The sequence below is a fragment of the Schistocerca gregaria genome, chromosome 5 (assembly GCF_023897955.1).
Source record: "Schistocerca gregaria isolate iqSchGreg1 chromosome 5, iqSchGreg1.2, whole genome shotgun sequence".
Taxonomy (NCBI): domain Eukaryota; kingdom Metazoa; phylum Arthropoda; class Insecta; order Orthoptera; family Acrididae; genus Schistocerca; species Schistocerca gregaria.
This window is the reverse complement of record NC_064924.1, coordinates 437045684-437056926: the sequence shown is the minus strand read 5'-3', so window position 1 is coordinate 437056926 and position 11243 is coordinate 437045684.

Here is an 11243-nt window from a genome sequence, read left to right as displayed (position 1 = left end):
AATTTTAAATCTAACAGAACCAGAATTATACAGAATTCCGCTATCTTGTGTACTTTTTAAATTACGTGGTGCTCCATTAAATTTCGGGTGTGCAGTCGCATACATTCAGATTTTTCTTCTAGCTTTTCGGCTGTATGTCGTTCAGCCATCTTCAGAGAGAGCCGAAAGAGTGACATTGTAGCACTCGTTCCGTCCCTTTTAACTCGCCGACATCGTCGTTGAGCTTTCGCCCACAGATACACAGGTGACAGGGAGGTCGATCGGCGGCAAAGAAGTGTAAAGTGCATGAATTATATCTGTGGCTGCGCAGTCGATCCACGCTCGGATGCCGATGTCTCACTCGGAGCTGCACTGTGACAGATCGACATCCCAGTGTCGATCGAATGCGCAGCTACAGATATAATTCATGCACGCAGTACTTCTTTGCCGTCGATCAACATCTCTGGCGCCGGTGTATCTGTGGCCACCGGCGCAGTGGTATGGTTCGCGGTTTTTAAAGATTGAAACGGATGCTGTAGTGTGTGCTAACAGGTCGAACTTGGACGTCCGATCCGCCCTCTACTATGCGAATGTTGAATGGATCTCCGCTCCACCGAAGTTCTATGTCCCTCCAAGTCCTCAAACGCCATGCACTCCTTCCCATGAACTGCACCTAGCTTTCTGCATCTGTTTACCATCCACCACATGGAACCTCTGCTATCTTATCAAGTTCCCACCCCTCCCCAGAAACGTCGAACACCTCCACATCTCCTAGACTACCCGCAAACTAGGTTCGAATCAGGTCACTGTCTCTCCTCTGATCACCAACGACGGTACGCTGCCGTGCCGTCACAAACACGTCCCACCTTGCTCTGTCTCAACACAATTTCAACTAACTCCTTCTCCCAGACAATGACATCCATCCCGATTATTTTTAATTTTAAAAACCAACAGCCTCACTTGCAAAGTTTATCTAGATATAGCAAGGTTTCAGACGGGATAACCCAACATTCTTCAGAATAAAAGTAACTACCGTTTGTCCATAGTGGACATCGCCAAGCTAAAATTACAAATCCATAAATTATCGTCAGACTGTAAAAGTTTATCTGAAACCGCCTCGTTCCCACTTCGCCATCGCGATGTGGTAGCCACAGGTGCTGTACTGGAACTGACCGTAGCGTCATGAGGTCCGCCTAGGCGGAGACAATACCTTGCGCCTGCGAGTAAACTGTGTGATGGGTACATGTTGGGACAAGACGCGAACCTAACTCCTGACCTTGAATTTACTAGCAAAGTGAAATAAAAGAAAGGTACAGCTGAGAAAAAAGGTGTATGTGTTATCCTGTACAGAACTCGTGGCTGCCGCATCGCGGTCGCGAAGTCGGGCGTAAGCAGTTTGAGATAAGTTTTTGAGTCTGACAATAATTTATGGATTTGTAGTTTTAGCTTGACGATGTCCACTATGGACAAACGATAGTTACTTTTATCCTGAAGAAGATTGGGTTATCTCGACTGAAACCTAGGTAAATCTAGGTAATCTGTGCAACTGAGTGTGTTGATTTTTAAAATTAAAATTAATATGTATACAGTTGCTGACAGGGCTTCAAAATGATGAAAATATTTAAATATCTATCTGGATTTTTATCCAGCCTACCAACCTTAATTCTCCCCTAACGCAATGCATTTCAAGGCCTCTCTCCTTTTCCCTCTCTATCCTACCCTATCCTGTTCCTCTTGTAACCACTATCCTCACGGTACACTACACTACTCCTCACCCTATTTCTTTCCCACTGACCGTATTCCTCCTGTGCACCTCACATCGTACCTATCGTTTCCATAGTTTACCTACCCATCAGCCGCTACCTCTGTACCTACACCCCTCGAACCTATGGAACATATTCACTCGTCCGACAATACTTCTTACCGGTGCACGTCCTTTAGGTTTTAAGTAAAACGTGTTTTTAAAATGTATATATTTTCTTTTTTCTTTAGAAGCCTGTCTGTGGTTTTTAATTAAAAATAAAACAGCAGCCACAAATTTTGTTTTCTCATTTTATATATCGTTTAATTTCCCTGGGTAAATAGCGAAATATTTTAGCGCTAACAACCTACCCTCGCCAGTATAGAGTGAGGGGAATGAAATAACAATAAAGGGAAAAAAAGCTGGAGCGTCAGTCTTTCGGTTCACTCTGAAGACTGCTGAACGACGTACATGCGAAATTTAGGAAGAAGAAGATAAATATATGCTGGTACACACCCGAAATATAATGAAGTCGTCATTTCACCGCGACAACATAAAAATGCACATTAATTAAATGTATTTTTACGAGAAGGCAAAACAGCCGCCTATCCTTAGAAAGCTTTTTATAAAAACCACATCCAGTTCCACACCAAGTCATGCGCATTCACAAGTGATCTAAAAAGGGATTAAAAATGATATATTTTGCCATCTTTCTTTCTGCAATGGCTTAGTAGATATTGTTACATTGACTAGAACAGTCCTGTTAATTAGGTACTGTTATGTCTACAACATTATTTTACGCTGTCCTGAAGCCTATCCCCATTCTTCACGCCAATGATAAATTAAAACCTGGTAGGAGTATTTGTCAAATTGTTAAAAGAGGGGTGTCCATAAAACAAAGTAAAACGAGTATCAGGATCAGCGTTAACTGCTCATTTATGTGACGCAGGACATCACGTCACGGATACATACGAGAGTATGCAGATCATATATCTGGGTAATAAGTGTAATAACCTTAATATTTTGGAAGAGATAGCGATCCTGTGAGCCTCACAAAAATCTCACGAGCTTACGTCAAACACCAGGAAGACCTGAAACGTATGAATATTTTTGGAAATTTTAATGACCTAAGGAGGTAACTCATTGTTCTTACTTTTCAACAAAGAATTCTGGGGCATGTGAAATTTTTTATTGTTGACAAATTATCCATTGGTTTTCAAAGTACGAGGAATAGTATTCATTAAAGAGGTTAGTAGTCTGCATCAGAAGACATTTGCCGTATTAGTTTTCTGTCCACATATCGTCCTTATCTTAAACTACTTGCTGATTTAAAACGTAATTAATTTTTGTGTATAGCACCTCTCCTTTTTCACGCTTCGTCGTTCTGTGCACGAGCGCCATCTCGTTAGCGTTTTGGTTATCACAGCCAATGCAGTTTCCCTCACTACTGCTTCCAGGCTGTTCTAGCTAGTTCAGTGTTCCTTGTGGCCGGTCCGCATCGCCTCCAGCTGGTAATGTAGAATGTTTTCATAAGTGCTTATAATCATTTTCGCACCCTTTGTAGGGCTTATTTTATTTTCTGCGTACCAGATAGACGTTTTATTTTGTTTGTTTTTAACAAACTGACAAACTCTTCTGGAGGGTTTCAATTTATAAACTGAATGAGTTTGTTTCACGATTTCTTAATCAATGGTCGGTCCGGCCTGAGATTACTGTCAGTGACCTAGAAATTTTGCAAGCAACTCGAGTCTGCGATTTAAGTAACTAAAATAGTGTTATTCAGCTTCCTTTCCTGCCGATAGGGCCTGCTCTGGAGAGCAGTCATGGTAACAGTAAGTGCGTTTTATGCCTTTAAAGTGGCACTGCGTTACAGATTGATAAACCTTTTATCAGTGGCCAGCCGCGGTGGCCGAGCGGTTCTAGGCGCTTCAGTCCAGAACCATGCGGGTGCTACGGTCGCAGGTTCGAATCCTGCCTCGGGCATGGATGTGTGTGATGTCCTTAGGTTAGTTAGATTTACGTAGTTCGAAGTTCTAGGGCACTGATGACCTCAGCTGTTAAGTCTCATAGTGCTTAAAGCCATTTGAAACATTTTGAATTTTAGCAGTGCAGTGCACCTTATTTATAGTATACGTGGACCGTACTTACCCGAATTTGGTGACAGCCATTCGCACGAGTGCACTCCAACCGGTACTGAACTATCAGTTACTGGTAATGATGGAAGTGAATGCAGGAGAAACAAACAGCAGCACAGTGACACAACGCGTGGTGCAATGGTATGTGAAATCTGGGCACTGATAAGCGAACAGTTGTGGACGTCGTTCTTTTGAAAGAGATGCCATGTACCCACTAAGTCCAGAGTCCTTTGATTAGATCAGTTGTGGAGACGATGACTGTCAAAGTACAGAGGGATGAATACTGTGCCTCAAACTATAGTCGAGACGGCATACGGCGTAAGGTAGTTCCTGATAGTTCAAAGCGCTGTAGTCAGCTTTCAGCTGCGGAGTGCTAATGGCTGCAGGCTAAAAGAGTAGCGGTCTACAGAGATGTGATAACACTGAGGCGATGTCAGAGAGACGTTTACGAAATCGCGTTAAACGTTCAGATAGGCCCACGAAGCTGCTGAGCCCACACCATTGCTAGTGCCTGGGATCACCTTAAGACAACTCAGCTGTAAGTCAACAGCTATCCATGAAAAACTTTTGCGTTATTTCAGTAAGCAACAATCTTGCGATTAATAAAATTCCACTGGTTATCCCTAATCTGTTGGAAAGAAGACAATTTTAGCAATTTACTCTGAACCACTTTGCTTCCAAAGCCGAAGAAATTCAGGAACTCGATCCTGAAATGTATCTTGCAACCGATGTTTAGCGTTACGTTTGTTAGTTCGTTACTGCACTTGTTTGAAAAGTTTAACAATTAGGAAAGGTAATGGCTAATTGACCCCTGACTTTAACTCTAGGCAAGTTATTGGTGATACGTGTAGCCTCAAAAACAAAACTAAAAAGCCTCCCAAATTATAAAAAGCGGTAACTTTATCAATAGTAACAGAGGATCTTGTGGTGTCTACTGAAACTAAATGACACCAATAAAAGTGAATGGTACAAAATCGAATGCGCTTTATAGTACCGTTGATTCTTCGCCGTACTACGAGGCACTGGACGAAGTGAAAGTAAAATATATACCACAATACGAAAGGCCAGTCACTTTCCGAAAAATTTTTACTGACGATTATGGTCCGTGAAGCGCGCATCCAGGGGAATACGATTATCTGAGTGCTCCATACAAAGTTTATTAAGCTTCTAGGTGTGGACAAGCTGTTAACAAAGATATGTGACCTTTATATGAAAGAGATGCGATAGCCTGAGCAAAACTTCACAACTTTCTGTAGCTCCTCATATAGTTAAGCATTGTATATGATTATCTGCCCATGAAATGCTATGGCTGTATTTCTGTTGTTTGACACAAGTACGCTGTGTTGTTGTTGTTGTTGTTGTGGACTTCAGACCCGAGACTGGTTTGATGCAGCTCTCCATGCTACTCTATCCTGTGCAAGGTTCTTCATCTCCCAGTACCTACTGCAACCTACATCCTTCTGAATCTGCTTAGTGTATTCATCTCTTGGTCTCCCTCTACGATTTTTACCCAACACGTTGCCCTCCAATAGTAAATTGGTGATCCCTTGATGCCTCACAACATGTCATACCAACCGATCCCGTCTTCTGGTCAAGTTGTGCCACAAAATTCTCTTCTCCCCAATCTTATTCAATACTTCCTCATTGGTTATGTGATCTACCCATCTAATCTTCAGCATTCTTCTGTAGCACTACATTTCGAAAGCTTCTATTCTCTTCTTGTCCAAACTATTTATCGTCCATGTTTCACTTCCATACATGGCTACACTCCATACAAATACTTTCAGAAATGACTTCCTGACACTTAAATCTATACTCGATGTTAACAAACTTTTCTTCTTCAGAAACACTTTCCTTGCCATTTCCAGTCTACATTTTATATCATCTCTACTTCGACCATCATCAGTTATTTTGCTCCCCAAATAGCAAAACTCCTTTACTACTTTAAGTTTCTCATTTCCTAATCTAATTCCCTCAGCATCACCCGACTTAATTGTACTAAATTCCATTATCCTCGTTTTGCTTTTGTTGATGTTCATCTTGTATACTCCTCTCAAGACACTGTCCATTCCATTCAACTGCTCTTCCAAGTCCTTTGCTGTCTTTGACAGAATGACAATGTCATCGGCGAACCTCAGAGTTTTTATTTCTTCTCCATGGATTTTAATACCTACTCCGAATTTTTCTTTTGTTTCCTTCACTGCTTGCTCAATATAAAGATTGAATAACATCGGGGAGAGGCTACAATCCTGTCTTACTCCCTTTCCAACCACTGCTTCCCTTTCATGTCCCTCGACTCTAATAACTGCCATCTGGTTTCTGTACAAGTTGTAAATAGCCTTTCGCTCCCTGTATTTTATCCCTGCCACCTTTAGAATTTGGAAGAGAGTGTTCCAGTCAACATTGTCAAAAGCTTTCTCTAAGTCTACAAATGCTAGAAACGTAGGTTTGCTTTTGCTTAATCTTTCTTCTAAGATAAGTCGTAAGGTCAGTATTGCCTCACGAGTTCCATTATTTCTACGAAATCCCAACTGATCTTCCCCGAGGTCGGCTTCTACTAGTTTTTCCATTCGTCTATAAAGAATTCGTCTTAGTATTAAACTGATTGTTCGGTAATTTTCACATCTGTCAACACCTGCTTTCTTTTGGATTGGAATTACGCTGTGTACCGGTGTCTTATTTGACCTTCTTGTTGTTTCTATGCTCAAGGCACCAACAATACTTCAAATCCACGAGTTAAGGTTACCCGAACAACCCATACACTCGTATAGCACATACCGTGTCGAAAACTGTTGATTACCACCAGCACTTGAAATCTGCCCAAATCAGCATTGTCCATCAACACTGACTCCGTAGTGCGTATATCATGCTTGCATCAATACTGTAGCGATCGAATGTGACGGGACTGAACAAAGATGACGGCTATTGTCTTGCAGCAGGATTAATCCTGTTGCGTGTGGTTTGGTTTTAGTTATTGTTGCTAATACTGGTGACTTTATGAAGAGTCTAGGTGTATAGTTCCGGAAACTCTGCTACGTTTAGAGGCACTGAATAATTACTGTCCATGCAGTGTGTGTTCGCTTTATCGATGTTCAGAAAGAACTGAAGCACTATCACAGGCATTGAAAATGTTAGTCAGACGTAATTTTATAATCATCCAAGGTCTCTATATAAGAAACATTACTTAAATCATCCTCTATGTGATCAAAAATATCCGAAAACCCCCAAAACTCAGGTTTTTTGTGTTAGGTGCAGTTTGCTGCCACCTACTGCCAGGTACTCCATATCAGCGACCTCAGTAGTAATTAGACATCGTGAGAGAGCAGAATGGAGCGCTCCGCGGAATTCACGGACTGCGAAAGTGTTTAGGTGATTGTCACTTGTATAATACGTCTGTACGCGAGATTAGCATACTGCTAAACATCACTAGATTCACTGTTTCCGATGTGATAGTGAAGTGGAAACGTGAAGAGACACGTGCGGCATAAAAGCGTACAGGCCGACCTCGTCTGTTCACCGCGAGAAATTGTAGACAGTTGCAGAGGGTCAGAACGCGTAATAGGCAGACATCTATGCAGACCATTACCCAGGACTTCCAAACTGCATCAGGATACGGTGCAAGTACTATGACAATTACGCGGGAGGTGAGAAATCTTGGATTTCATGGTCGAGCGGCTGCTCATAAGCCACACATCACGCCGGTAAATGCTAAACGACCCCTCGCTAGGTGTAAGGAGAGTAAACATTAGACGATTAACAGTGGATAAACGTTGTTTGGAGCGATAAATCACGGCTCACAATGTGGCGATCTGATGGCAGGGTGTGGGTATGGCGAATGCCCGGTGAACGTCATATGCCAGTGTGTGTAGTGCCAACAGTAACATCGGAGGCAGTGGTGTTATGGTGTGGTCATGTTTTCCATGGATGGGTCGTGTTGTTTTGCGTGGCACTATCACATCACAGGTCTATATTGACGTTTTAAACACTTTCCTGCTTCCCAATGTTGAAGAGCAATTCAGGAAGGGCGATGGTATCTTTCAAAACGATCGAGCACCTGTTCATATGGCACGGCCTGTGGTGGAGTGGCTACACATCAATAACATTCCTGTAATGGACTGGCTTGCACAGAGTCCTAACTTGAATCCCATAGAGCACCTTTGGGATGTTTTGGAACGCCGACTTCGTGCCAGGCCTCAACAACCGACACCGATACCTCTCCTCAGTGCAGCACTCCGTGAAGAAGAGGCTGCCTTTCCCCAAGAAACCTTCCAGCACCTGATTGAACGTATGCCAGCGAGAGTTGAAGCTGTCGTCAAGGCTAAGACTGGGCAAACATCACATTGAACTCCAGCATTACCTATGGAGGGCACCACGAACTTTTAAGTCATTTTCAGCCATGTGTTCGGATACTTTTGATCACACTGTGCACCTCCGCTGTCACACGCAAGAGACGTATTTGGGCTAGACACCATGCATTTTTCCATTACTCTGTGCACAGTGAACAGCCATGGTAAGAAGCCCATGTGGAACGATATTTTTTAATTGCTTCCTTAACAGAAATATTTCCAGATTTTTAAGGAGACACAATTTCAGTTATCTGTAACCTATTTACTTACGAAAAAGAAGTTTTCGCTTGCTTTAATAAATTCCCATTCGTTCCCGTCTTTTGGAAGTGACACCATGACACCATTTTCACCCGCTGAGGAGTATACAATGTAGTCCCCTTCCAGTATCCAGAGTGAAAATATTTAAAAGAGACGTGAAAACCAGCAACCAAGAAATTTATACAAATAACTGATGCGTGTAGCATTTCTAAATTTCTGTAAATGATTCTCACTTGAAAAATTTCATATCGAAAAATGGGAGACAAAGTATTCAGTTCCTGATTTACATAATTGATAATGCCTTTTAATCTGGTCTGGCCTCAATGTAACGATGACCGCACATTTACTCATATTTTCTTTTCGTTTTTGTGCTTACTTTTGTGGGCGTCATAGTCCCATTATCTTTATGAAATAATAACGTTTTCGTCTGGGACCCATCTGCGGCCATATATTCAGTATAATCTGCTATTGTTGTCGGCCTGCAGCTATTTTCAAATGTTTCTTGAAGCACTTTAGAGTGATCTAAAAAGCAAAGAGAAACAACCGACGGTCCAAATATTTTTCATCGTCACTGCTCATGACTATATGCAGCGAATGTCAAATGGAGCGTCTGTTGTATTTTCTTTGTCATGCACAACGATACGAGTGAAGATACTTGAGACGCTCCTGACTCAAAATAATCTGATGTTCCTTTTGAAATGATTTCTTGTCCGGCACAGACGCAGACAGTTATAAGAAGATTATTGAAGATGGTCGCTACCCAAAAAACCCGAAAATTTCCTTTAGAAGTTTCATGTAACTGTATCGGAATGAAACCATTAAAATAATGAAACATCATAGGCGTCTCCATCACGACTGAAATAAATTTGTTCCATTTTTGTCTGTAAAATGTGGTAAGATGCTCCAAAATAAATAGAAAATGGCTGCAGGCAGAGATCGCTTCACGGATAAATTAAATGTCATATCTTAGGCAGTTGGCTGGTTTAAATATTATCAGTCCATAAATTTTAACCTTTCTTTGCACGAAGATAAAGTGTTTCTGTCTGGAGTACACAGCTCTGGCAAAGAATCAGAGGAGCTTGAGGCCATATAAGAAGAAATGACAGACCGGCAAAGTGAGTCGCCAACGAGATATTAATTTCTTACTTATGAGCCGCAACATTATAAGCACCCGCTTGAACCTACTTGTATCACAGTGGAGCAGCGATTCTGTGTGGCATAGGTTCGACTAATCGTTGGTAGACAGCAGCTGTCAGCGCAGACGAAACTTAAACTACAGGCCGTTGGTTTGAATTTGCGGAACTGTCACCAGATAGCGTCCCAAATGTATTCCATTGGGTAAAGGTCAGGTGAATGTGGTTACGAAGACATCAACATGAATTCATTCCCATTCACCTCAAACCACTGAAGCGATTGTCGATTTGTGACACAGTCAGTTATCTTGCTGGAAGATATCGCCGCAGGGAAGACATCAAGAATAAAATACGTTGAGGTGGCAGAAGTCATGGGATAGTAATATGAACATACAGATAGTGGCAGTATCACAAACGCAAGTATGAAAGGACAGTACACAGGCGAATCCACCATTTGGGTGATTCATGTCAGAAGGCTTACAACATGATTACGGCCACACTACAGGATTTAAGAAACTTTGAATGCGGAATGATAAATATGGACCTAGATGAATTGGACATCCCATTTCGGAAATAGGGAATTCAATTTTCCGAGATTCATAGTGTCAAGAGTGTGCCGAGAACGCCAGATTTCGAGAATTAGCTCTCACCACAGAGAACCCAGCGGCCGACGGCCTTCACTTAACGACTGAGAGCAACAGCGTTTTAGTAGTGGGTTAGGTTGTTTGGGGGAGGAGACCAGACATCGAGGTCATCGGTCTCATCGGTTTAGGGAAGCATGGGGAAGGAAGTCATCCGTGCCCTTTCAAAGGATCATCCCGTCATTTGTGTGCAGCGATTTAAGAAAATCACGGAAAACCTAAATCACGATGGCCGGACGCGGGATTGAACCGTCGTCCTTCGGAATGCGAGACCAGGCTGCTAGCCACTGCGCCACCTCGCTAGTTGCTTTCGTTGTGTTGGCAGTACTAACAGACAAGCAAAACTGCTTTAAATAACTGCAGAAATCAGTGTGGAACGCATGATCTTAACGGATACATGCGGGGATACTTGATATTAATGGGCTATGGGAGGAAACGACCTATGCGAGTGCATTTGCTAACAGCCCCACATGGCCGGCAGCGCTTCTCCTGGGCTTGTGACCATACCCTAAACGACTGGAAAACCGTGGCCTGGCCAGATTTAAGCTGGCAAGAGGTACCACGAATCCATGGACCCAAGTTGTCGACAATGCACTGTACGAACTAGTGGTGGCTCCATAATGATGTGGGCTGTGCTTACATGGAATGGATTGCGTCTTCTGGTCCAACTGAACCAATCGTTGACTGGAAATGGTTAAGTTCGGCTACTTAGAGACCATTTGCAGCCATTCGTGTTATGCCACAGCGCCACAGTTGTTCTCGACTGGTTTGAAGAACATTTTGGACAGTTCAAGCGAATGATGCAGCCAGTCAGATCACTTGACATCAATATCACCAAACATTTATAGGACATAATCGAGAAGTTAGTTGGTACAAAACGTCCTGCACCGGCAACTGTTTCGCAATAATGGACGGCTATAGCTCCGAAGACTTGTTGAGCCCACACCATGTCGAGTTGCTACACTACGCCGAGAATCGAGGTACGACACGATATTAAGAGGTGTCCCATG